General features: G+C 38.0%; 1 protein-coding gene across 2 annotated transcripts in view; it reads left to right on the top strand.

The window, feature by feature from the left end:
• Window positions 1–25464, top strand: part of TTC27 (tetratricopeptide repeat domain 27) — a 186632-nt gene that overhangs the window by 46139 nt on the left and 115029 nt on the right. The gene's annotated exons all lie outside the window — the stretch shown is intronic.

The following is a 25464-nucleotide window of genomic DNA, read 5'->3' as shown; positions in this document are numbered from 1 at the left end:
TTTTTCTTTTAGGGCATGTGTATTTCTCAATTTTTTAAGATAGGCAACACAACTTTCCGAGATAGCCATGACACCCCTGACAGTTTGTGTTAGCATTACAAGATTGCACATTCTGTATTAAGCAGTTATAGCTCAGGATTTTTTTTTTTTTCTGGTTTGAATACTTGTCTCTCAAAATGTTACTTGTACATTTTAATAGGCATTTATTGGTAATGACTATTGTGGTGCTCTCTGGGTTATAAATGCTGTTAAAGAAGTAAGAGATAGGCCTGCTTTATTTTTTTGTATCAGTTTGTAGGTTAACTGTTATTAAGAGGATTCATAAATGTTTTTTGACTGGAGTTGAACTGAGTTACTTGTATATGTCCTATTTCAGGAATAGACAGAAGGACTGCTAGGATTTCAATAGGAGATTAAGGCACTTTTCTAACCACCATCTATCTACTCTGGTAACTGCTAGACTTCTTTCATCACCGTTAGCCATGGCTTAAGGTTAATACTTATTTGTGGGTTTACTTCTAGCCACATTGGAACAACTGGTACTGACCTTGAACTTTTACTGTAAGCAGCTACAAAACTGGACAAAATATATGAAGCAGCAGTGCAAAAAAGGATAAGTCATGACCAAATTGTGTTTATCTCAAGAGTGCAAAATTGGTTTAATATGAAGAAATCAATGCAAGTCATCTTATTAGTAGAGTAAAAGAGAGAAGCCAAATGATTATCTTGATAGCAGAAAAGCATTTGAAAAAAATTCAACATACTTTATTTTATATTACACAATACATACTTTATATTATAAAGTGTATGTATATATTATATTATATTATATTATATTATATTATATTATAAAAGCTTTTAGTAAACTAGAAATTGAAGGGAATTTCAACCTGGTAAAGGGCATCAATGAAGAATCTCATTATTAATATTATTATTTTCTATTTTAGAGAACATGTGGGTGGAAGAGAGGGGGAGGGAGGCTCCATGCTCAGTGTGGAGCTTGATGCAGGGATTGATCCCACAACCCTGGGATCATGACCTGAGCCAAAATCAAGAGATGGACGCTCAATTGACTGAGCCACCCAGGTGCTGCTCTAATTAAAATCATTATTGACAAAAAACAACCTTTCCTCCTTAAGATCTCCATTGAACTGGAAATCCCAACTAGTGTAATAAGACCTGAAGAAGATGCAAAAGGTATATGAATTGGAAAGGAAGATGTAAAACTATCATTATGCATAGATGACACAATTATATTCATAGGAAACCCTAAAGAATTGACATGAAAGCTACTAGAAGTAATAGGCAAGGTCTCAGAATACAAGGTCAATAAAAAAAAAAAAAATCAGTGAATAATTTCTAGCAGTGAATAATTGGGAAAGACATTTTAAAACTACTTATGATAGCATAAAATATCAAAAATAAAGTGTTTTGTGATAAATTTAACTGAAATATGACTTGTATGCTAAAAATGACATAATGCTGAGAAAAAGAAGATTTAAATAAATGGAAAGATTACAATATTCATGGATTGGAAGACTCAATATGTTTGAATTGACAGGTTTCTCAAAATTGAGTTATAAATTAATAGAAATAAATTCCTAGTAGGCTTTTTCTCTTTCCAGAAATCAGCAAGTTGATTCTAAAATTTATTAGGAGGACTTCTGCTTCTGTGATGGGCAAGTAAGCTGTTTGGAGCCATCCTTCAGATAAAAAAGACAAACTGGACAAAATGCAAGAAATAAAAAAAACAGCTATCTGATGAACTTGGGAATGACTGAAGGCAGAGAGATTCTGGAGATGACTGTTTTGCTTGGAAGAAGGGAATGACATTGTGTGTTTTTCTTGTTTCTATCTTATGGCTAAATCTTGGTGTCTTAAGTGCAAGGCAGCTAAAACTCTGATAGCAATCCAGCAGTCTTTCTAAGGACAGAGATTGGGGCTACCATGGCTGCTGGACTGTGAGGGGGAACATTTCATAAAGAAGAGAGTCACGATGAAGATTCTTACATTCTTGATATAAATGTTGCCTAAGTCTGGCTTATTCTTGAGCTACACATGTGTAGGGAATACTCTAAGCAGCTTAGCTAAGGACAGAGGAACTCAGAGGAGATTCTGAGCAGCCACACAAGAGACTATGTCTATAGGCTTAGTCAAAAGTTATGTGCTAAACACAAGACTTTTATGTGTTTAAAAAAAAAATTTTTTTTAACGTTTATTTATTATTGAGAGACAGAGGGAGACAGAGCATGAGCAGGGGAGGGGCCGAGAGACAGGGAGACACAGAATCTGAAGCAGGCTCCAGGCTCTGAGCTGTCAGCACAGAGCCCGATGTGGGGCTCGAACTCACAAACCGAGAGATCATGACCTGAGCCGAAGCCGGATGCTTAACCGACTGAGCCACCTAGACACCCCAAAAAGTTTTATGTGTTATATGTTAAAATATAAAAAGCCAACACTTTGGAACAACACAAGAAAAATCACTCTCAACAGTGTAACATTCACAATATTTAGGATATCATCCAAAATTGTTCAGCAAATGAAGAATAAAGAGACCATAAGCAATTCATAAGAGACAAGATAGTCGATGGAGACTAACTCCAACATGACCTAGATGTTGGAATTAGCAGACAAGGATTAAAGAAAGATCCTTTGCGGCACCTGGGTGGCTCAGTCAATTGAGCATCTGACTCTTGATTTCGGTTCAGGTTGTGATCCCAGTGTCGTGGTATCGAGCCCCATGTTGGGCTCCATGTTCAGCAGGAAGCCTGCTTAGCATTTTCTCTCTCTCTCTCTCTCTCTCTCTGTCTCCTCCTCTCCCCCTGCTACCCCTCACCTCAACTTGAGCACACTCTCTCTCTCTTTCTCTGTCTCTCTCGAAAGAAATCAAGTGAGAAAGATCCTTTAATTACACTCAGTAACATAAAGGAAAAATGTTTGTAATAGTCACAAAGAGGAATTTGTAGAGAAAAATAGAAAGTATAAAGAACCACAGGGTAATCTTAAAATTGAATTTCTGTAAAATAAAATGTATGTATTTATGTAAAATAAAAATTAGTGGATGAGATTTACAATTGAATGGAGATGATACAAGAAAGGTTTAGAGAACTTGAAGATAAATCAATAGAAGCTATCCTGTGTGAAGAACCCAGAGACAAAAAAGATAAAAATAATGAATAAGGCTTTTTGGATATGTGGGACAGTATCAGAAGGTTCAACATACATGTAATTGGAGCCAGAAGAAGAGAGAAAATAGGGCAGAAAAAATTTGAAGAACTACTGGCTAAAACTTTCCTAAATGTATAAACATCGTATATTTATGAATTCGAGAATCACAGTGAGACCTAAGCAGGGTAAAACAAAGTAAATAAAGCCTATGTATGCCATAGTCAGTCTGCTAAGGTGAAACATAAAGAGAATGTCTTGATAAGAAATAGAGAAAAATGACACATTAAGTAAGGGAAAACAAAGATTTCAAAGATCTCTAACTTCTTCTCAGGAACTATAGAGGGCAGAAGACCATGGAGCAACATTTTTAAAGTGCTCTAGTGAAAAATGTATCAACCCAGAATTCTGTATTTAGTAAAAATATCTTTAAAGAATTATGGCCAAATGAAGACCTTTTTACTTTTTATTTTTTATTTTTTTCGATTTCTTAAATGTTTGCTTATTTTTGAGAGAGAGTCAGAGCATCAACGGGAGAAGGGCAGAGAAAGAAGGAGACACAGAATCCAAAGCAGGCTTCAGGCTCCAGGCTCCGAGCTGTCAGCACAGAGCCTGAAGTGGGGCTCAAACTCATGAGCCATGAGATCATGACCTGAGCTGAAGTCGGACACTTAACCGACTGAGCCACCCAGGTGCCCCTGAAGACTTTTTTAGATAAAAGAAACCTAAGAATTCATTGTCAGCAGGCCTGTACTATAAAAAAATATTAAAGGAAATTCTTTAGGATGAAGTGAAAAAAAATTCATACAGAAGCTTCAGTGTTCAGAGAGAATTAAAGAACATCTGAAATGATAAAACATCTAGATAAATACAAAAGAGCATCATTTTCCTTACAATACCTTTAATATATATATTTCTATTTAAAACAAATTATGAAATTCTCTGTTGGTATTTTCTGAACTATGTAGAAAGCATGCAAAGGTGGATAAACAGACCTAGATGATTGTAAGTTTTCTACATTTTATGTGAAGGATTACACTATTAATTCTAAATACATTGTGGACAAGTAAAGATACTGCTATTCTAGAGCAACCACTTAAAAATCAAAAGCATCTGGGGTGCTTGGCTGGCCCAGTTGGTAGAGCTGGATCAAGATGTGACCCTTGATCTCAGGGTCATGAGTTTAAGCCCCATGTTGGGTGTGGAGCCTACTTAAAATTTTTGAAAAATTATAAAAAAGTGCAAAAGCATCTAGCTAAAAATCCAATGATAAGTTAAAATGGCAATCTGAAGTATTTTTGAATAACCCAAAAAGAAGCAGGAATGGCAGTACAATAGGATAACAAATACATTCAACCATATCTATAATTATATTAAATGTTAATGGATAAATACTCCAAATAAAAGTCCGAGGTTGTGAGAATGAAAAAAAAAAAAAAAAAAAAAAGCAACAACCAACAAGACATAACTATATGTTCTTTCTAAGAGTTGTATTTTAAATATAAAGGCTCAGGTTGAAAAAAATGGATAGAAAATATTATCCTATGCAAACATTAAGTATAAAAAGATACAATTTAGATTTGCTAAATTAATATAAAATAAAAGGGCTTTGTTATAAAGAATACTTCCAGAGACAGAGAGGGCTATTTCATAATAATAAAGGGAGAATTTTCCAAGAAGACATAATAATCATAAATGTATATGTGCCTAATAACAGCTACACGACGTCTGAAGCAAAAGTTGACAAAATTAAAGTGAGAAATAGACAATACCACATTCATCTTATTTTAACATTCCTCTCGCAGCAATTAATAGAACAGCTTGACAAAAACACTGCATAAATACATAGTTAATTTGGACAATACTATGAACCGACTGGACCTAATTGATATTTATAGAACAGTGCACTCAGAATACCTTTTTTTTTTTTTTTTTAAGTGCACATGGTATGTTCAACAAGACCATATACTGGGCCAGTAAAAAAATCTCAATAAAAAAAAAATGCACATCATATGGAATGTATTCTCTAAATAACTGTTAGATATCTAGAAAAACTCCCAAGTATTTGGAAACCAAATAATTAAGCAACATAGTTAGTCTATGGATCAGTAAAGAAACCACAAAGGAAATATATATATAAAAGTCAGTCATTGACCTCTATTTCCTTCAATTCCTTAAAGTAAAATTGTTGTAACATTGGGGTAATGAGCAATGCTAAGTGCATGAACCATAATAGAATTGGATAGAAAGTTATATTGAACTTCATTAAAATTAAAATCTGCTCTTTGAAGGACATCATTAAGAAAATGAAAAGACAGGATTCAGACTGAGCAAATATTCACAGTACATATATCTCAAAAGTCTTGTTTTCAGAATAAAGATCTCTTCCAACTCAATAATAATAGGATAAAGCAATGAAAAATGGAGAAGGTTTGAACCAGATCTTCCACCAAAGATACATGAATGACCAACAAGAGTATGAATGATGCTTAATACCAGTAGTCATTGGGAAAATGCATTTTAAAACCACTTTACACCACTTAAAAGACTTAATACTGTGTGGGGTAGTTGGAACTCTTATCCATTGTAGATACAATGTAATGTAAAATGGTACAACCAGTGTGGAACACAGTTTGGCATTTTCTCATAATCATCAGTGCTACCTCTAGGTATTTACTTATGAGAAATGAAAATAAGTGTCCCACAAAGACTTATCTACAAATGTTCATAGCTGTTTAATTCATAATAGCTTAAAGCTGGAAAAACCCAATGTCCATCAACAAGTGAGTGATAAACTAGAGTACATCTAGCTAAAGAATTGATACGGAGCAATGAGAAGAAATGGAATACTGATACATGCAACAGTGTGAGTGAATCTGAAAAACACGATTTTGAGTTAAAAAGCCTGATTCCATTTAGTTGGAATTCTAGAATAGATAAAACTAAATCATAATGACAGAGAATAGGTCACAGATTGATTGCCAGGGAGCTTTTTGAGCTGATGGAAATTTGTATATCTTGATTTTCATGGTTGTTGCATAGGTGTATACGTTTGTGAAAACAGCAAAGTCTTGCCAAATAATGGGTTTATTTTGTTGTGCCTGTCATATGTTTCAAGGGAAAATGTGTAGGTGTTATTTAGAACTATAATGTTTAAGATTGATGAGTTTATTAAGATGGATTTTGACTTCAGTGTAGATAGGTCGTCAATTTCAGAACCAGAACACGAAATACTCAGCCTACCTGATGTGTTAAGTGGAAAGAATGTAGGAGAACAAATTCCCAAAGGGAGGTTGCTCAGTGTTCACATTTAGTATCAATTTTACTTTTTTTTATATAAGGCAAAATCAGGGCAATTTCCCTCAAATATTTTTGGAAACTACTGTTCAAAAGAAACTCTAGGTTGCTCTTGCGGGGCTCAGTCAGTTAAGCGTCCAACTCTTGATTTCGGCTCAGGTCATGATCTCACAGTTTGTGGGATGGAGTCACGCATTGGGCTCTGCACTGACAATGCAGAGCTTGCTTGGGATTCTCTCTCTCCCTCACTCCCTGCCCCTCCCCCCTGAACGTACTGACCTGCTTTCTCAAAAATAAATAAATAAACATTAAAAAAGAAACTCCAAATTCAGGTGGAGGAATATACTGTTTAGAGCTCCACTTGTGGTACTTTTGACCCTTAGCACCTAACACAGGTCACTGATTTGTTGAGTTGAATTTTTCTCCCCTCATGATCAAGAGTCAGCAGAAACAACAAACAAACAATTCATTGGGCCGGAAACTTGTGTATAAAAATAGCATACGTAATTGGCATCTTCTAAAATACGATAAGGTATTAATACATGATTTCAAGCAACTTCTCTGTTAATGGATATAAAAATAGCTAATTAGTAGAATTTAATTCTTTAAAGTCTGTAAATGCCATTCGAGTAGAATCTATGTCAGGTCTGGAGATTAAACTATTGATTGTGTGGCAATCAAAGAGTTGAAGAGTATACAGGAATTCGTTGTATGTCTTATCCTTGAAACTTCTCTGAAGAAAACAAATCTGAAAATGAAAAGTTAAAGGAAGAAACCTCTTGCACAAAACTATACAGAAAATGAGTAAGCCCATCACTGCCTTATGGCTAGTTAACCATTTCTTTTTTATTTTATTTTATTTTATTTTTTTAACATTTATTTATTTTTGAGACAGAGAGAGAGACAGAGCATGAACAGGGGAGGGGCAAAGAGAGAGGGAGACACAGAATCGGAAGCAGGCTCCAGGCTCTGAGCCATCAGCCCAGAGCCTGATGCGGGGCTCGAACTCACGGACCGCGAGATCGTGACCTGAGCTGAAGTCGGACGCTCAACCGACTGAGCCACCCAGGCGCCCCATAGTTAACCATTTCTATTTGGAGTTGAAGATAATAAGCCAGCTCTCTGGGACATGTTCAAATAACTGTTAAACTTCTTTAAACCTGCCTCTGTTCTTTAAACCCTTACTGGGTTTCAACCTTGTGGCTTACCCCACCTTGTCTTTAGTAGTGAAGGAAATAGGGAGGCATTAAGAAGTAAACCTAAAGATATAGATTTAAAGGGGGACTGATGGGCCAGAGATCAGAGGCTCCCATGATCAGAGATCAGTGGCAGTTGTGAGGAATGGAATTATCTGACCTAATAGTGCTTTCAGAACTTTCTACTAAGCCAAGACCCTCAGACAAGTCTGAAGGAATCCTAAATTCATGGTGTGGCTTGCATGGCAGCAGAAACCAGTTTCTTTGGAGGAAAACATCAACAGTCCCAAATTAAAACTGAGCAATGAGCTCACAGTTAAAGATCAACAGAGAAGAGAAAGCAAGCCACCATGACTGAGAGTCAACAAAGACAAGAAGCAGGCTAAAGGAAAAATTGTGGTTTTCTGATTCATAATATAGACTGGCTATGGGGATGTTGAAAGAAGTAAAGCATGTACTAATCACGAAGGTAGTTGAACAACTTCTATTCTTAGACTTTTATGATTGGAGAGGGAAAATATAACTTTTACAAGTAATTTGAAACTGAAAACCAGAATTTAAAAAATGCAACCCATGCTTATCCACATCATAGAGAGGTGATAAAACACCAGGAAGGTGTGTGTAACAGGTGTTTCAGAGGTTGCAGACTTAGAAGTATACCTAAGAAGTGCTTCCATCTCCATCAGTAGATACATGTACGGATGTTTAATAATGGTAATGTTTGTCATCATGGCAGACAAACTGGCAACAAGCTAAATGTTTGCTGATAGGAGAAAGGATAAATAAATTGTGGTATTTTATCCTTATTCTCATTTCTTTTCTTTCTTTCTTTCTTTCTTTCTTTCTTTCTTTCTTTCTTTCTTTCTTTCTTTCTTTCTTATTTTTTTTTAAGTAAGCTCTATGTGGGGCTTCAATTCACAACTCTGAGATCAAGAGTTGCATGCTCTACAGACTGAGCCAGCCAAGCACCCCCAAATTGTAATATTTTATATGACAATTGTGAAATATTATACAACAGGGAAGTGAAAATAAATTAACTATAGCTAAGCAACAATGTGGGTGGGTTTTATAAATGTAATGAAAAGTTGAAAAAAAGTCCCAGATTCACAAGTGTTTATATTATTATACTTTATAACTTAAACTTTAGCTACTTATAATCTTCTGTGTGTATCAAATAATAAAAACATGGTATCTAAAAATTATTTTGAGCAATGGGAAGATCATTTAAATGTTACTTGGTAAAATTTTTTTTAATGTTTATTTTTTTGAGAGAGAGAGAGAGAGAGAGAGAGAGAGAGAGAGACAGCATGAGCCGAGATGGGGACAGAGGATCTGAAGCAGGCTCTGCGCTGAGAGCAGAGAGCTTGGCATAGGGCTCAAACCCATAAACCATGAGATCATGACCGGAGCTGAAGTCAGACCTCAACCGACTGAGCCACCCAGGCGCCCCTGATAAACCATTTTCAAGAATAAACAGTTCTGATTTCACTGCGTACATTTTACTTATAAAGTGAATGTTACTGTCATTCATTAGGCTAGTGTGAAACAGAATCAGTGATGATGGGGAACATTAATAGAAGATGGAAGAAAAAGATTTAAGAACGAAAAGACCCTTAGTAGGGTTCACAGTCCCCAGAGAAGGAGAAATATATAGGACTTATAGCTAAGTTGGTAATATATTTGATATTAAGGAGTCTTGTTCAAACTCATGTCTTTGTGCTTACGCGTTTGGCCATCACTGAAGCTAAAGAAGGTTCTTAGGCTTTCTGACGTGATGAATTAACATGGTGCTTAAGGATGAAAAATTCAGCTTTAAAATAGTTTGTGTCTTGGGGCGCCTGGGTGGCTCAGTCGGTTGGGCGTCCGACTTCAGCTCAGGTCACGATCTCGCAGTACGTGAGTTTGAGCCCCGCATCGGGCTCTGGGCTGATGGCTCAGAGCCTGGAGCCTGCTTCCGATTCTGTGTCTCCCTCTCTCTTTGCCCCTCCCCCGTTCATGCTCTGTCTCTCTCTGTCTCAAAAATAAATAAAACGTTAAAAATAAAATAAAATAAAATAGTTTGTGTCTTTTAAATAGGTCTGTTTCTCATGACAGTGTGAAAGGTGAATCTGGTAGAGCTGATGAACTGACATCTCCAGAATGTAGAAGGTCTTTATTTATTTATTTATTTTATTTATTTATTTATTTATTTATTTATTTATTTATTTATTTATTTTTAACGTTTATTTATTTTTTTGGGACAGAGAGAGACAGAGCATGAACAGGGGAGGGGCAGAGAGAGAGGGAGACACAGAATCGGAAGCAGGCTCCAGGCTCTGAACCTTTTTTTTTTTTAACGTTTAGGTCTTTATTTTTTGAGGCAGCCACATGACCAACAGCTTGATCTCACTCTGGTGTCTGCTTTCTATATGAAAATTTGCAGAGCAGTGAACAGAGCTTTGAGAGCAATTGTAGTAACAGGAGGTTTGGAATCTCAGGATTTGCCAAGCATGTTCCTAGATATTATGGAAGAAATCAAGGTATAAACATAAGACTTGTCTTCCTGGATTTTTTTTTTTTAATTTTTAATGTTTTATTTATTTTTGAGAGAGAGAGCGCGCGCAAGTGTGAGCAGGGTAGGAGCAGAGAGAGAGGGAGACATAGCTGAAGGAGGCTCCAGGCTGTGAGCTGTCAGCACAGAGCCTGATGCGGGGCTCAAACCCATGATGTGAGATCATGACCTGAGTCGAAGTCAGATGCTCAACTAACTGAGCCACCCAGGCGCCCCAAGGAATTTTTAATCTAGCTCAGGTCAGATAAACTTATGAAAACATAATTGACAATACCAGGCAGTTTAAACTACAAATTGGTAGCACAGATAAACAAATCCCCTAACTGCTCAAAAAAAGTATTTAGGACAGAGCAAAGAAGGCTTTGTTCACTAAGGGAAGATTTGAGTCAGGCCTTGAAAGACAGCTGGGGTCTAGATGGAGTGATAGAAGGAGCAAAGGCAAGGAGATGGGAAGGGTGAATTGTACTGGGTTTGGTTAGCTGGGTTGGAAGATTTGGTTAGGGCAGTAGTGAGACCTGGGGGAAAACAGATTTGCGACAGATTTTAAATGGCCTCTGGAGTAAGGCCTGGGAATTTGGACTGTAGTTCTCCTTCTGGGGATAATTTATAAACTAAATTTAGAATTCTAAACTTACTGTCATTTGATACTGAATTTAACAATGGATGCGGTTTTGAATAGTTCATTATGGAAGGGGGAATATACTTCTGCTTTTTATAGTATTTCTTTGTTCCTTGCTTTTGTAAGGTCAGCCTGACCTGGGTAGGCACCATCTGATTTGGCTTGAGTGTAGCCAGACAATTATGGACCTACAAAGAGAATGCTGAGTAGGCTTTGATTTATGTGCAGAAAAGCAGCTATCTAAAAGCTCCTTCCTTCACATTTAAAGGAGCAGACCAGCTGGCTGTCATGTAAAGGACCCCAGTGACGTCTGGAAGAAGATTATTGGAAACATGCAGTGATAAGAATGAAAAGGAAATTTGTTTTTAATAGAAACAACACTCCAGAGTTTCTTTGAGGGTGTTACAAAACTTTCTTTGCTACTTTTCTGGGAATGATGGCAGTGTTTCACGTAGTGGGATTGTCAGCTATGTAAAATGATGCCTGTATACATAGCGTATCATAATAAGATTTACTTTTTTAGCGTGATTTAGGGTGGTATTCATTGGCTTTTTCATTTCACACTGTTAGCTGAGTTTCGTTAGGTGTTGGATTATTACAGGTCCTTTTTTAGTGTGAGTCTGAGCACCAGCCCAGGTGGTGTATCTTAAAGTGATAGGCGCCTGCTGAGGCATGCAGAACAGCCTTCCTTTTGCTCTCAAAATACCTGCTTTTCAGCACTTGCTGAAGTGGATTGATTCTCTCGCTTTTATAAAACGCTGTAACTGTAAGCAGAAGATATTACTAGAGTTGATTTCAACTTTCATAGTCATAGTAAATATTTAGAGTATGTATTACAAATTTATGATATAAGTATTAATAATTCATGTTACTAATAAGTAATATTGTAAAGAGTACATGAAAATTATACACTTACAAAAGCTTACTGGATCAGTGAATCGCCTTTCATAGATTTTGGTCAATGAGAGTTGAGAAACGAGAGAACTTTTCTTAAAACAGCCATGCAAGTGTTATCACTCACATTTCGGTGGTTTCTGACCCTTGCCCTGAAGTGCACAAGTAGTGAGTATTCCATTTCATATACAAATGTCTGGTTGCAAATGACACAACCTTCTTCAGCAGTGTCCTAATTCACAAAGGTCTGCTAGTTGAACATACCAAATTTCTTAAGGTTCTTTTTTGTTTGTTTGTTTTATACTGTATTTTTAGCCAGCATATGTCATACTTCCATGGGGTGATATTTCATCAAATTACTTGAATTCGTAGACTCCAAGTAAAAATAAATGGACTTAAAAAACACAGCGTATACAATTGTACGATTCCACTTACCTGAAGTACTTTGAATAGTCAAATTCACAGAAACAGAAAGTAGAGTGGTGGTTTCCAGGGGCAGAGAGTTGGGGATGTTTATTGGTACAGGGTTTCCATTGCGAGATGAAAAGAGTCCTGGACATCAGCTGAACCACCATGTAAATGTACTTTACTGTACACATAAAAATGGTTAAGGTGCTAAGTTTTATGTTGTACGTATTTTACCACAATTTTAAAAAACATTAAAAAGAGGAAAAAAGATAGCACCTGCAATAATGTCATAGACAGGAAGTTTCAAGAAATAAATCTACCAGAAGATTTACGGGACCTCTGTACTAAGCGAAAATCAGTGAAGGCTTAACCCAATGGGGCATCTGCTATCATGGAGCACTCAGCATTTGAAAATTTTAAGAGAAAATCAGTGAAGGCTTAACCCAATGGGGCATCTGCTCTCATGGAGCACTCAGCATTTGAAAATTTCAAGTCTTCTCGAGTGGACCTATATAATGAATGTGATCCCTAACACAATCCCTGAGTTTTGATTTTTTGTGGTTTTAGTAGTTGTTGCTGTTGTTTTTTGGTTTTGTGGAATTCATGCTGACTTTAAAATTCATGTGGAAATGTAAAGGGCTAAGACTCACTAAGGCAGACATGGAGAACTGAGCTGGCGTACTTACATTGCCAGATACCAAGCCCTGTTATAAAACTGTATTATCCAGATCATTGCTTACCATATGGCGGTCCTTGGACTGGCAGCATCGGCATCACCTGGGAGCTTGTTAGAAATGCAGTTTCTCCGATTCCATCTCAACCCCTTATTGAATCAGAATCTCTGGGGTTGAGGTCAGAGAGTCTGTGTTTTAACAATTTCTTTACGTTATTCTTACACACTTCGAAGTTTGAGAAGCATTGAATTAAGACATTTTGACATAAGAAAATACGAAACAACCAGTAGAACAAATAGAGAGTCCAGAAACAGATCCATACGGACACGGTTCATCTGATTTATGACGAAGTTGGCATTGCGGTACAATGGAAACGAGTAGGCTTTTCAATAAATGGTATTAGATGATTTATATCCATATCTAAGAAAGCTGTCTTAACCCCTATATCATACTATATATACAAAAATCAATTCCAGACTGAATTTATAAAAGTGAAAAGCAAAAATGTAAAACTTTTAGAGGAAAAAAACACAGGGGAACATCTTTGTGACCTTAGGACAAACAGTACAATGAAGCTATAACCATAAAACAAAAACGATAAATTGGACTATGTTAATATTAAGCATTTCTCTTTATCAAAAGATACCATTAATATTTGTAAAGCCCTTAGACTGGTGCCTTGCCAGCATGTTGTTTGTGTTACACGAATGTTTGTCAAGAATATAAATAATATCCTCTTCCAACAAAAAGAGTACTTGTGTTCAGGAAATATAAATAGTTAACAAATTATTAAGAAAAATTCTGACAACCCAATAGAAAAAACAAAGGACTTCAATAGGACTTAATGAAGAAGCATTAAATGGTCATTAACATAGTTAAAAGGTGCCGAACTTTGAGTCATCGGAGAAGTGCAAATTAAAACCATAATGAAATACTACTACATACCCACCTGAATGGCTCAAACTCAGAATAGACTGTGTTGAGTGTTGCAAGGATGTGAAGCAACAAGAGCTCTCTAATATTTCTAGTAAGAGTGTGGAGGGGAATAACCTTTTAGAAGATTGGCAGGAACTGGGAAAGCTAAATGTCTTCATGCTCCATGACATAGCGATTCTACTCTTAAGTATATAGTCAGCAGAAATACTGGTGCATGTTCACCTGAAGAACATGTCTCAGAGTGTGTGAACCACACATGCTGGTAGTTCATCTAGAATGTCCATAGCACGCTTGTATCAGCCCCAAAGTGGAAACTGCATAGATGCCCATTAGTGATATGATGGTTAAATAAACTATTCATGTAATGGAATATTATGTGGCAATAACATGAATATTCTACAACTCTGTGGATGAATCTTTCACAATAATGTGGAGCAGAAGAAACCAGATCCAAAGGAATACTCTGTGATTATATTTGTATAAAGTAGAAAAGCATGCACACTGACCTCTGGGGTTACAAGTCAGGACAGTGGTTACCCTGCCAGAGGGGCAGGAGAGTGACCAGAACAGAGCACAAGGGGGACAGTAGGAATCTGGTAATGTCTCTTGATCTGAGCTCCGGTTACATATGTCTGTTCAGTCTGTGAAAATTCATTGTGCACTTATATAAATTATATAAACAATGTTTTTTTTTTTTAACTTTTTTTTAAAGTTTATTTTTGAGAGAGAGAGAGAGAGAGAGAGGCAAAGAGTGAGACAGAGAATCCCAAGCAGGCTCCATGCGGCAAACATGGAGCCTGACATGGCTTGATCTCACAAACCATGAGATCATGACCTGAGCTGAAATCAAGAGCCAGATGCTTAACCGACTGAGACACCCAGGCACCCCTAAAAGCAGTGCTTTAATTAATGGAAAAATTGGATTATTAGCCATTTCTTCACCACATCAAACTGAAAAAGACACGGAAAGAGTCCCATAGAGCATTGACATTCATGGTCAGATGAGTTGCAATGGTCATTCTTTGAATATTCTGAAAGAAGAGTATTTTTAAGAAAATGAATGTTAACAAAGCACCCTTTCTCAGCACATTTTAAGCAAACTAGAATCTCTTTTATAAAAACAATTTCTTTCTGGGGCGCCTAGGTGGCTCAGTCGATTGTGTCCGGCTCTTGATTTTGGTTCAGGTCATGATCTTATGATTTCATGAGTTCGAGCCCCACACAGGCTCTATACTGAGGTGTGGAGCCTGCTTGAGATTCTCCCTCTTTCTCTGCTCCTTCCCCACTCACAATCTCTCTGTCTCTCTCAAAATTAATGAACTAAAAAATAAAAAAATAATTTCTTTCTGACTGTGAATAATTTCATTCCACTTTCTTGTGTGGATGTATTAAGTGTTTGAATCTCTCTTCCATGTAATCTATGTGAAGATAAACTATGAACTTCCAAACTTATTGTTTACATTAGTGCTTTGCTTGGGAATAATCTGATTTATTTCTTTAAACCTATCAATGCTAGAAAAGCATTAAGATGCAGGATGACCTACTCATGACTATATGAAAAAAGTGACAGTTTCTTGCAAAAAAACTCAGAAGCATCAATCAAAGCTTATTCTCACAACACATTTTTGCCATGTATCTAGATTCTATACGTTTTTTTTTTTTTACATGTGTTTAATGTTTATTTTTGAGAGAGAGAGACAGAGACAGAGCGTGAGCAGAGGAGGAGCAGAGAGAGAGGGAGACAGAATCTGAAGCAGGCTCCAGGCTCTGAGCTGTGAGCACAGAGCCCAACGCGAGGCTCGAACTCACAAACTGAGATCATGACCTGAGCCAATGTCAGACGCTTAACCGACTGAGCCACCCAGGCGCCCGTTTTTGTTTATCTTAACAAAGACAAATAAATGTAACATTTTGGTTGTAAGGATGTCTCTGGTACAACAGAGATAGAACAGTATGCTGTTCTAACAGTAATGTATAAGCAGTTATTTTCAACTTAATGCTGTTTAAATATTTCATCAAATATCAGGATGGAGCTGCCAAATACCCTGAAGTCTACAAGGACTTGGTTTAAACATAGAGGGACATAGATGGGTTTGTATTACTTGGGAAGAATTCTAATGAATTGAGTATCTGTGCAAGGGGAAGCTTGCTGCTGTGCACATCAGCTGTTTGCCAGTGCACATAGCTAGGCGGGATGAAGCATTTCAGACTTTAGGATAATAATATCTGTGCCTTTTTAAGGGCGAGTGGCTAAGCTGTGCATCGGCAGGCTGAGCACTACCAGAAAGCTTAGGGGAAATGATCACAGGTTAATTTGGGTTTTGAGTGATTTCCATTTTAAGGGAAATTTTAAGGGTGTTGGTGTGCTCCTTGCCTTCAGAAAGACGGCAGCTTGCTCTCCTGCAGGATGAATAAAATCCTACTGAAGAACTGTTGTCAGGGCTTCCAGATCAGTAAGGAAGAGGTAAAACTTTCACTGTGTGCCTGTGACATGATACTAACGAATTCAGTAAAGTCACAGGACACAAAATCAATCTACAGAAATCTGGCAGTTCTGTACACCAATAATGAAGCAGCAGAAAGAGAAATTAAGAAAACAATCCCATTTACAATTTTACCAAAAATAATAAGATACCTAGGAATAAACCTAACCAAAGAGGTGAAAGACCTGTACTCTGAAAACTGTAGAACACTGATAAAAGAAATTGAAGAGGACACAGAGAAATGGAAAGACATTCCATGCTCATGGAGTGGAAAAAAAAATATTAAAAAAAATTTTTTTGACATTTATTTATTACTGAGAGACAGAGGGAGACAGGGCATGAGCATGGGAGGGGCAGAGAGAGGGGGAGACACAGAATCTGAAGCAGGCTGTAGGCTGTGAGCTGTCAGCACAGAGCCCAATGTGGGGCTCGAACTCATGAACCGTGAGATCATGACCCGAGCTGTAGTTGGACGCTTAACTGACTGAGCCACTCAGTTGCCCCGGAAAAACAAATATTTTTTTTTTTTTTAATTTTTTTTTCAACGTTTTTTATTTATTTTTGGGACAGAGAGAGACAGAGCATGAATGGGGGAGGGGCAGAGAGAGAGAGACACAGAATCGGAAACAGGCTCCAGGCTCCGAGCCATCAGCCCAGAGCCCGACGCGGGGCTCGAACTCACGGACCGCGAGATCGTGACCTGGCTGAAGTCGGACGCTTAACCGACTGCGCCACCCAGGCGCCCCGAAAAACAAATATTTTAAATGACTATACTACCCAAAGCAATCTATACATCTAATGCAATCCCTATCAAAATACCAACAGCATTTTCACAGAACCAGAACAACAATCCTAAAATGGAACCACAAAAGACCCCAGATAGCCAAAGCAATGTTGAAAAATCAAAGCAAAGCTGGAGGCATCACAATTCTGGACTACTACAAAGCTATAGTAATCAAAACAGTATCGTGCTGGTTCGAAAGTGGACAATAGATTAATGGAACAGAATAGAAAACCCAGAAATGAACCCACATCTTTAGGGTCAATTAATCTTCAGCAAAGCAAGAAAGAATATCCAAAGGGAAAAAGTCTCTTTAACAAATGGTGTTGGGAAAACTGGACAGCAACATGCAAAAGAATGAAACTGGACCACTTTCTTACACCATACACAAAAATAAACTCAAAATGGATTAACGACCTAAACATGAGACCTGAAAGCATAAAAATCCTAGAAGAGAGCACAGGCAATAATTTCTCTGTCATCAGCCGTAACAACATCTTTCTAGATATGTCTCCTTCGGCAAGGGAAATAAAAGGAAAAATAAACTATTGGAACTACAAAACAAAAAGCTTCTGCGCAGCAAAGGAAACAACAAAACAGGCAGCCTACAGAATGGAAGAAGATATTTGAAAATTACCTGTCTGATAAAGGGTTACTATCCAAAATACATAAAGAACTTCTAAAACTCACCACCCCAAAAACAAATAGTCCAATTAAAAATGGGTGGAAGACATGAACAGACAATTCTCTAAAAGATACATAGAGATGGCCAACAGACACATGAAGAGATGCTCAACATCATTTGTCATCAGAGAAGTGCAAATCAAAACTACAAAGAGCTATGACCTCACACCTGTCAGAATGGCTAAAATAGGGGCGCCTGGGTGGCTCAGTCGGTTAAGCATCCGACTTCAGCTCAGGTCACGATCTCGCAGTCCGTGAGTTCGAGCCCCGCGTCGGGCTCTGGGCTGATGGCTCAGAGCCTGGAGCCTGCTTCTGGTTCTGTGTCTCCCTCTCTCTCTGCCCCTCCCCCGTTCATGCTCTGTCTCTCTCTGTCTCAAAAATAAATAAACGGTAAAAAAGAATTAAAAAAAAAAAAGAATGGCTAAAATAAAAAATGCAAGAAACACCAGGTGTTGGCAAGGATGTGGAGTAAAAGGAACGCTCATGCACTGTTGGTGGGAGTGCAAACTGGTGCAGCCACTCTGGAAAGCAGTATGGAGTTTCTTCAAAAAGTTAAAAATAGAACTACCCTACAATCTAGCAATTGCACTACTGGGTATTTACCCTAAGAATATGAAAACACTAATTTAAAGGGATACATAAACCCTATGTTTATAGCAGCATTATTTACAGTAGTTACACCATGGAAGCATCCCGCGTCCATCAATAGATGAACAGATAAAGAAGTGATATGTATAGATATAGATATAGATGGACATTATTCAGCCATAAAAAAAGAATGAAATCTTGTCATTTGCCATGACATGGATGGAGCTAGAGAATATAATGCTAACTGAAGTAAGTCAGTCAGAGAAAGACAAATACCGTATGATTTCGCTCATATATGGAATTTAAGAAACAAATGAGCAAAGGGGAAAAAAGAGAGAGACGCATACCAAGAAACAGTCTTAACTTTAGAGAACAAACTGATGGTTACCAGAGGGGAGGTGGGAGTGGGTGGGTGAAATAGGTGATGGGGATTAAGGAGGGCACTTGTCATGATGGGCATAGGGTGATTAAAGTAAATTCCTAAAAACAAAACAAAATAAACACTGTTGTCCGGGCTTTTACAGTTGAGTTGTAACTGTATTTCCCTCAGAACAAGAAGCTGACTCTCCTGTTATCAGCCTTGTAGTAATTTCTCTTATTTAGAGCCAACTTTAGATACAAATATTTAGAAATTTACAGAACATTTCTGAGAAATAAGTGAAATATTAGAAGCAAAATAGAGATTGTAAGAATTAGCAATGTATAGTATTTGATATCCTCAAAAAATGTATTTTTTGGAGGAAATAGAAACTGAGAAGATTAAAAATAGTGTGTTTACTATAACTTAATTATACAGAGACACATTTTCATGCACTAAAATAGCCCAGCTTTTTTGTGAGACAAATTCTGAAATTTGGGAGATGTTGAATACGCATATAAGATGTTTCATCCAAATATCATTAGTGACTTTAGAAAAAGAAAGTGAAATAGTAGTTTGAGCTTATTTTTTTATCTTAGGTTTTCTTTTTAAGTCTTTAGCAACACTGAACTTGAATGTAAGACTGTTCTTTTTAAGGACCTTGTAAGTAATGATTTTGTAAAATATATCCTTTTTATATTGTCATAAATTTTTCTTAACCTAATATTTATGCTTTTAATAATTTTTAAGTCTACTGTTCATTGATATTAGGGACATTTACACTGTCCTGCAGTTATCAGCACTTTCCACCTCCAGAATTTTTTTATCACCCCAAACTGAAACTCTGTCCCATTAAACACTAGCTTCTCATACTTTCCTCGCCCTAGAATGGCGGTTGCCATTCTATTTTCTGTCTCTATGCGTTTCACTATTCTAGGTACCTCACACCATCATAAAATATTTGTCCTTTTGTGTCAGGCTTATTTCACTTAGCATAAGGTCGTCAGGGTTCACCCATGTCATAGTGTCTATCAGAACCTCCTTCCATTTTACGGCTGAATAATATTTCTTTATACATAAGGAAATTTATATATAAATCTTTGTATGTATCTCCCAAATTTGTTTTATTCATTTTTCTGTCAGTGAATATGTGAGTTATTTCTTCCTTTTAGCTATTGTGAATAACACTGCCATGAACATTGGCATGCAAATATCTATTCAAGTCCCTCCTTTCAATTCTTTTGGGCATATATCCAGAAATAAAATTTCTGGATCATGTGGAATCCTATATTTAGTGTTTTGAGGATTTTTTTTTAATGCCCAGATTTTCTTATCCATACAAAGATATAGTGAAGTGTCTGCCATGAACATGGAACAGTCATTAAAACTTCATAATCTGTTAATCTCTAATGTATTTTGGTTTTTGCTCACATAAATGATTGGTAGCTAGAATCCTAGGCTAGTAAAAGATTTTATCAGCCTATATTTAGGTACTGTATATTCAGTCACTCATTGCTTCCTATCAGTGCTGAAACTGTCCTTATTTAAAACCTCTTTTAGGGGCGCCTGGGTGGCTCAGTTGGTTAAGCGTCCGACTTTGGCTCAGGTCATGATCTTGCAGTCCGTGAGTTCGAGCCCTGCGTCGGGCTCTGTGCTGACAGCTCAGAGCCTGGAGCCTGTTTCAGATTCTGTGTCTCCCTCTCTCTGACCCTCCCCTGTTCATGCTCTGTCTCTCTCTGTCTCAAAAATAAATAAACGTTTAAAAAAATTTTTTTTTAAAAAACCTCTTTTACATAAGACACCCCACTGTTCATGATCTGATGAGTCACTATTTGGTATTTGTCAACATCTTCCTTTAGTTTACTAATTTTTGGCATCTGAGAAGTTTAGCTGTTCTCAAGTACTTTTAAGTTGGATAGTAAAGAACTTTCATTAGCTTTTAATAACCTATTTGTGGAGTAGTGAATATGAAGTCTATAATCATTACAACCAAATTAATGTTAATTTAAAAACTTAACCATAATTCGACAAAGATCAACTTGGGAATTCATGTCATTGTTTTCCCTTCCTTATGACAGAATTTTGGAGGTGAAATAAGCTTTGATCATCTTTTAGTCCTTTATTTCCCCCCCCCCCCCCCCCCCCCCCCTTTATAGCTAAGATACATCTTAGGTCAAGAAGTTAATCCATTTATTTAAGGGCATTTAGAGAATGTCTGGGAAGGTAGAGCAACCCAAGCTAGTTTAGAAAACAGCTTAATTTCTAGATATTTACAAAGTATCGTAATGAATTAGTTGGCACCTTATTTGCTATAAAAGAAATGGAATTTTATTAAAACTTCATAGCTAAAAGTAACCTTAGAGACCATTAAATCAAATCCCATCATTGTATACATGAGGAAAATGAGGTCTAAAAATAGTACCTTTCCCAAGAGTTATGCAGCTAATTGTTGGAGAGTCTGGTCTAGGATCCAGTTCCTTTTTTCAGTACATTTTTCCACTTTGCCATGCCTCTTCTTTAAAAATATGTTGCATACCACAATTTAGCAATGACTTATTTTCTTTCTATTAAAACAATTTTTTTAAATGTTTATTTTTTGAAAGAGAGAGAGAGTGCGAGAGCATGCGTGAGCAGGGGAGGGGCAGAGAGAGAGGGAGACACAGAATTGGAAGCAGGCTCCAGGCCCAGAGCTGTCAACACAGAGCCTGATGTGGGGCTCGAACATACAAAACTGCGAGATCATGACCTGAGCCGAAGTCGGATGCTTAGCTGACTGAGCCACCCAGGCGCCCATATAAGCTTTTTTTATTTGGCATTTGGAGCATATCGTTATAAAGAAAAAAATACTTTAAGGTAAAGTTCAGGTTTCTGAGCTGCTTCACAGTATACCTGGATTATAGTGATAAAAATATTATTTCATGGTACCCAATTATTATTTACTATGTTGTGTCACTGGGGGAGAGTATTTTCCCAATTCTCTTCAGAAAAAGAAATGTAACAGGTGATTTTCATAAGCTCCAGTCACTGTTCATTTACATTTCTGTTTCAGAAGAAGCACCTTTGTACATAATGTTTTGCCTCTGTGTAAATGATGACAGAGAAAAAAAATTCCTTTTTCTTCCCCTTTATCTCTTTCTTTGAGTACTTGCAGTGTGCCAGGCTGTAGGTAAGGCACTAGTGGATGGAATAGCTGGGGCCTCTGCCCTGAAGGAGCCAACCTGGATGCAGTGGCAGAGAATCATGGGATGCAGACAGAGATATGCAGGAAGATGGTTGAGAAAGGCTTTCCCAGGAGGTGACGTTTGAGCTGACCCCCAAAGGGTGAGACAGATCCAATACGAGGCAGTGGTCATTCTCGGGTCCTAAATTGGGTGGAATTAAGATTAATTCCTGTCCGGGATGTGGTGGAGACCCTGGGTCAGCCCTGCCTGTCCATCTGCACAGACTAGCTTGAGTCCTCACCGGCCAGCCTGCTGCTTGGATGGTTAGGTGGGTGCTCTCTCCACTGGGTTTGCTTGCTCTACTATTAGATCAGAAATGTCTTAAAAATAACATTTTCTTCCAAAGTTGGCAGAGCATTATAGTGTATATCCCCCATTTAATTTTCTTTTTCTTTACCTAATTACGATCGACTTACCTTGTGGGCAGCAGTGTTCTATAAAATATATTAAACACAGCCTATCTGCAGTTACCTCCTTTTAGAAAGACTTTCCCAACCAAGTCTTTATATCTCCTGGCCAAACAGATATACGATATATGCATTCTTCAGTGATACCATTATCCAGCCAGTTCCCTCTTTAAAGCTTTTCAAATGTCCGTTTGTCAGATTGCATTTTATTCTCGGTGTTTAGTGAGAATGTTTTGCTTGACCTTCGCATAAAAGTCTCAGGCAAACTCTTGTTCTCATGCCAGCACAGAAAACAGTCTGATTTTGTTTCTCTCAGGAAAATATCTCCCCTACTTGGTGTGCAAACCTTAAAGCTGGGCTTTAACTCTGACAAGCCCGTGGCCTGAGCTGATCTCTGTCCTGACACACCATTGACAAAGTGGTCAGTGCGGTTGGGAGCTGTAGGGGAGGACAGGTTTCCTTCCACCTTTTTAGGGCTGGGTCTGCAAATTAACCTGACGGATTAACGGGAGAAAAGCACACAGATTTATGTAGTATAGGTTTTTTTGTGACATGGGGGGCTTCATAAGGAAAAGAAGACCTGAAAAAGTTCAATCTGAGTATTTTACGCTCGGTCTGATGAAGAGTGGGCATCATGGAGGAGGAGTGTGCAAGGTCAAAGAGTGTGTGAGTGTAAAGGATGCTCCTTTCTTCTGGGTGTAGGTAGGATATCTCTCACCTTGAGGGTTTTATGACCTGTTTCAGGGCAGAGGGGCAGGGGGAAGGTCGGAGTGATCTTCCTGCTTCTGCTGTTTCTCAGACTCCATGGGCTTAAAATATTCAATATGCCCAGGTGCCATGTTTTGGCGAAACCATGTCCTGAACCCTATCAGAGGTTAGTGTCATCAACCTGTGTTCACTCTGGATGGTGACTTTCTGTTAGGGGTGAGAGAAGGTGTTACAGGAGGAGAAATCCTGGAGGGGGCCACTTCTGTGGATACTCAGAGGCTTGCTAAGCTTTACCTATTCATATTTAATCCTCACAACCCGTGAGACATGGGAGTCCCCACTGCTGTTTTAGAGAGGAGGTCAAGTAACTTCCCAAGGTCACCCATCTGGTCACCTCACATGGTGAAGCTGGGATTCTGAGCAAGCTCTGGCTGGCTTGGAGAATGTTCGTGCTATTCTCCAGAGCCCTTCCCTCAGCACTCTTCCATCCTGTCACAGGGTTACAGAGACAGTCCCTTTAATAAGGTGAAGAGAAAAAAATGCAGTGATGTGACCCATTGTGGGTTGGAGAATCACTTTGCAGATTCACTTGATGAAGAGTTCATTCCTTTGAAAATTCTTGAGATCAAGTAATGTCATACATTTTAAGTGGTTTTTTTTTATGTCTTTTATACTTCATCGTGTATCTCTTTATAGTGCCACATACACCTATTTATGTTGATGAAGCCATTCTTCTTGCAGATTTTAGTTACTGAAGGCTGAGATAAGGGTATAGATTAATCTGGTAAAGCATATTTCAAGGGGATAAAATAATTTGCACAGTTAGTTATAGAAGGATAAGATTACCTAATAGATGTTGCATTAGAAAGTAGATTCTGTGAGGGCAGCCACTTTGTCTGTCTTGCTTGCTAGTTTGTCTGTGGGGCCTGTGCACATGGCCTTGCACAGAGTGGGTGCTCATGTGAATCCATGAACGAACACACTTTGGTGAGACTCCATTCTGTTGATTCTCCTCCGCCCTTATTCGTGGAGGTTTTGTTCACTCCTCATCCCACTCCCCCTTAGCAAAGCAGTTTCCCAGCCTTCCTTACTGTGTCCTCCACTCATGTTGCTCTACCACTCTTTCCTGGGTAGTGTCATCATTTCCAGGAGGTAATCGTGTCTGGAAAACATGTTGAAAAAACAAGATAAAGATGTTCCGGAGACCAAGAGGCCAGATATTAGAATCTGCTTTTGCTACTAACAAATGTGTGGCTTAGAGCAAGCGGTCGAACCCTTTGGTGCTTTCTTTTCCTTTTTATTGTAAGGGAGTTGGTCTTGATTTGGAGTTGAAAATTCAAATGCCTAAAGGGGCCGGCAGTTAGCTCACGCGGTGCTCATGGACGGTCTTCCTGCTAACTTCTAATGAGAATTTGGAGTTATAAATGAATGTGACCAAAGATAAACAGTTGTTTATCTTAGTGGTTCCTAAACTTGGCTACAGTTTAGAATGACCTGGGGAGTGTTTTAAAAAACACTTTTACCAGGGGCGCCTGGGTGGCGCAGTCGGTTAAGCGTCCGACTTCAGCCAGGTCACGATCTCGCGGTCCGTGAGTTCGAGCCCCGCGTCAGGCTCTGGGCTGATGGCTCGGAGCCTGGAGCCTGTTTCTGATTCTGTGTCTCCCTCTCTCTCTGCCCCTCCCCCGTTCATGCTTTGTCTCTCTCTGTCCCAAAAAAAAAAAAAGCTCTAAAAAAAAACACTTTTACCAGATCCTGCTCTCAGAGATCTGATTTACTTAAAAAACAAAACAAAACAAGGCAAAAGCTTCTCAGGTGCTTCTAACCTGCAGCTTGGTTTTGAATGATTAATTGGAATCTTAATTAACTAGGGTGTTTTCTACACTGACTTTTGGAAACAAGCAAATGATCAAGGATATGGTCAGCTGGCAGACAAATAAGCATTTTCCCTTGTTTTGCAGCAATCTTGACTGAAAGTTACAGTTGTGAATGATCATGGGGAGACAGTATTGGATTCTAGATCAGGAGCAGAGTGAAAATTGTGTTTGTTACATCAAGTAGCGCCTACTGCATTCTCATTGTCATACATTTTGCCCGTTTCACTCACCTAGAACTTTTATTTTTCTCCAGTACATCTGTTGTCATATTCCGTGGTTTCTACTCCATTCTCTGAATGCTTGGCAGTCACAGCTTTCTGGGGTTAGGACCCAGTACTTGTATATTTGAGGTTTTGTTTTAGGCCAGTCTTTGTTAAGATGCGCCCTCTAGGAAAGCATTTTAACTAAATCGGAGACTCACTACCCTAACCAAGGCCAGAAAGCATTCTCATACATTTTAGTATTGTTTTCTGTAATATGTGTAGAAAGAAAGATCTTTTGCCTTTAAGTGAACAACTTAATTCTTAGGCATTCTGTGTACTTAAAGTTTGATTTGCATTTGCATGTGTGAATTAGGATATTTTTCAAGTGAAAAGTTACAAGATTTCTAATGGTTTGTT

This window comes from Panthera leo, chromosome A3, assembly GCF_018350215.1.
Source record: "Panthera leo isolate Ple1 chromosome A3, P.leo_Ple1_pat1.1, whole genome shotgun sequence".
Classification (NCBI taxonomy): Eukaryota; Metazoa; Chordata; class Mammalia; order Carnivora; family Felidae; genus Panthera; species Panthera leo.
The sequence above is the reverse complement of the archived record's forward strand: the minus strand, read 5'-3'. Positions and strand labels throughout refer to the sequence as shown.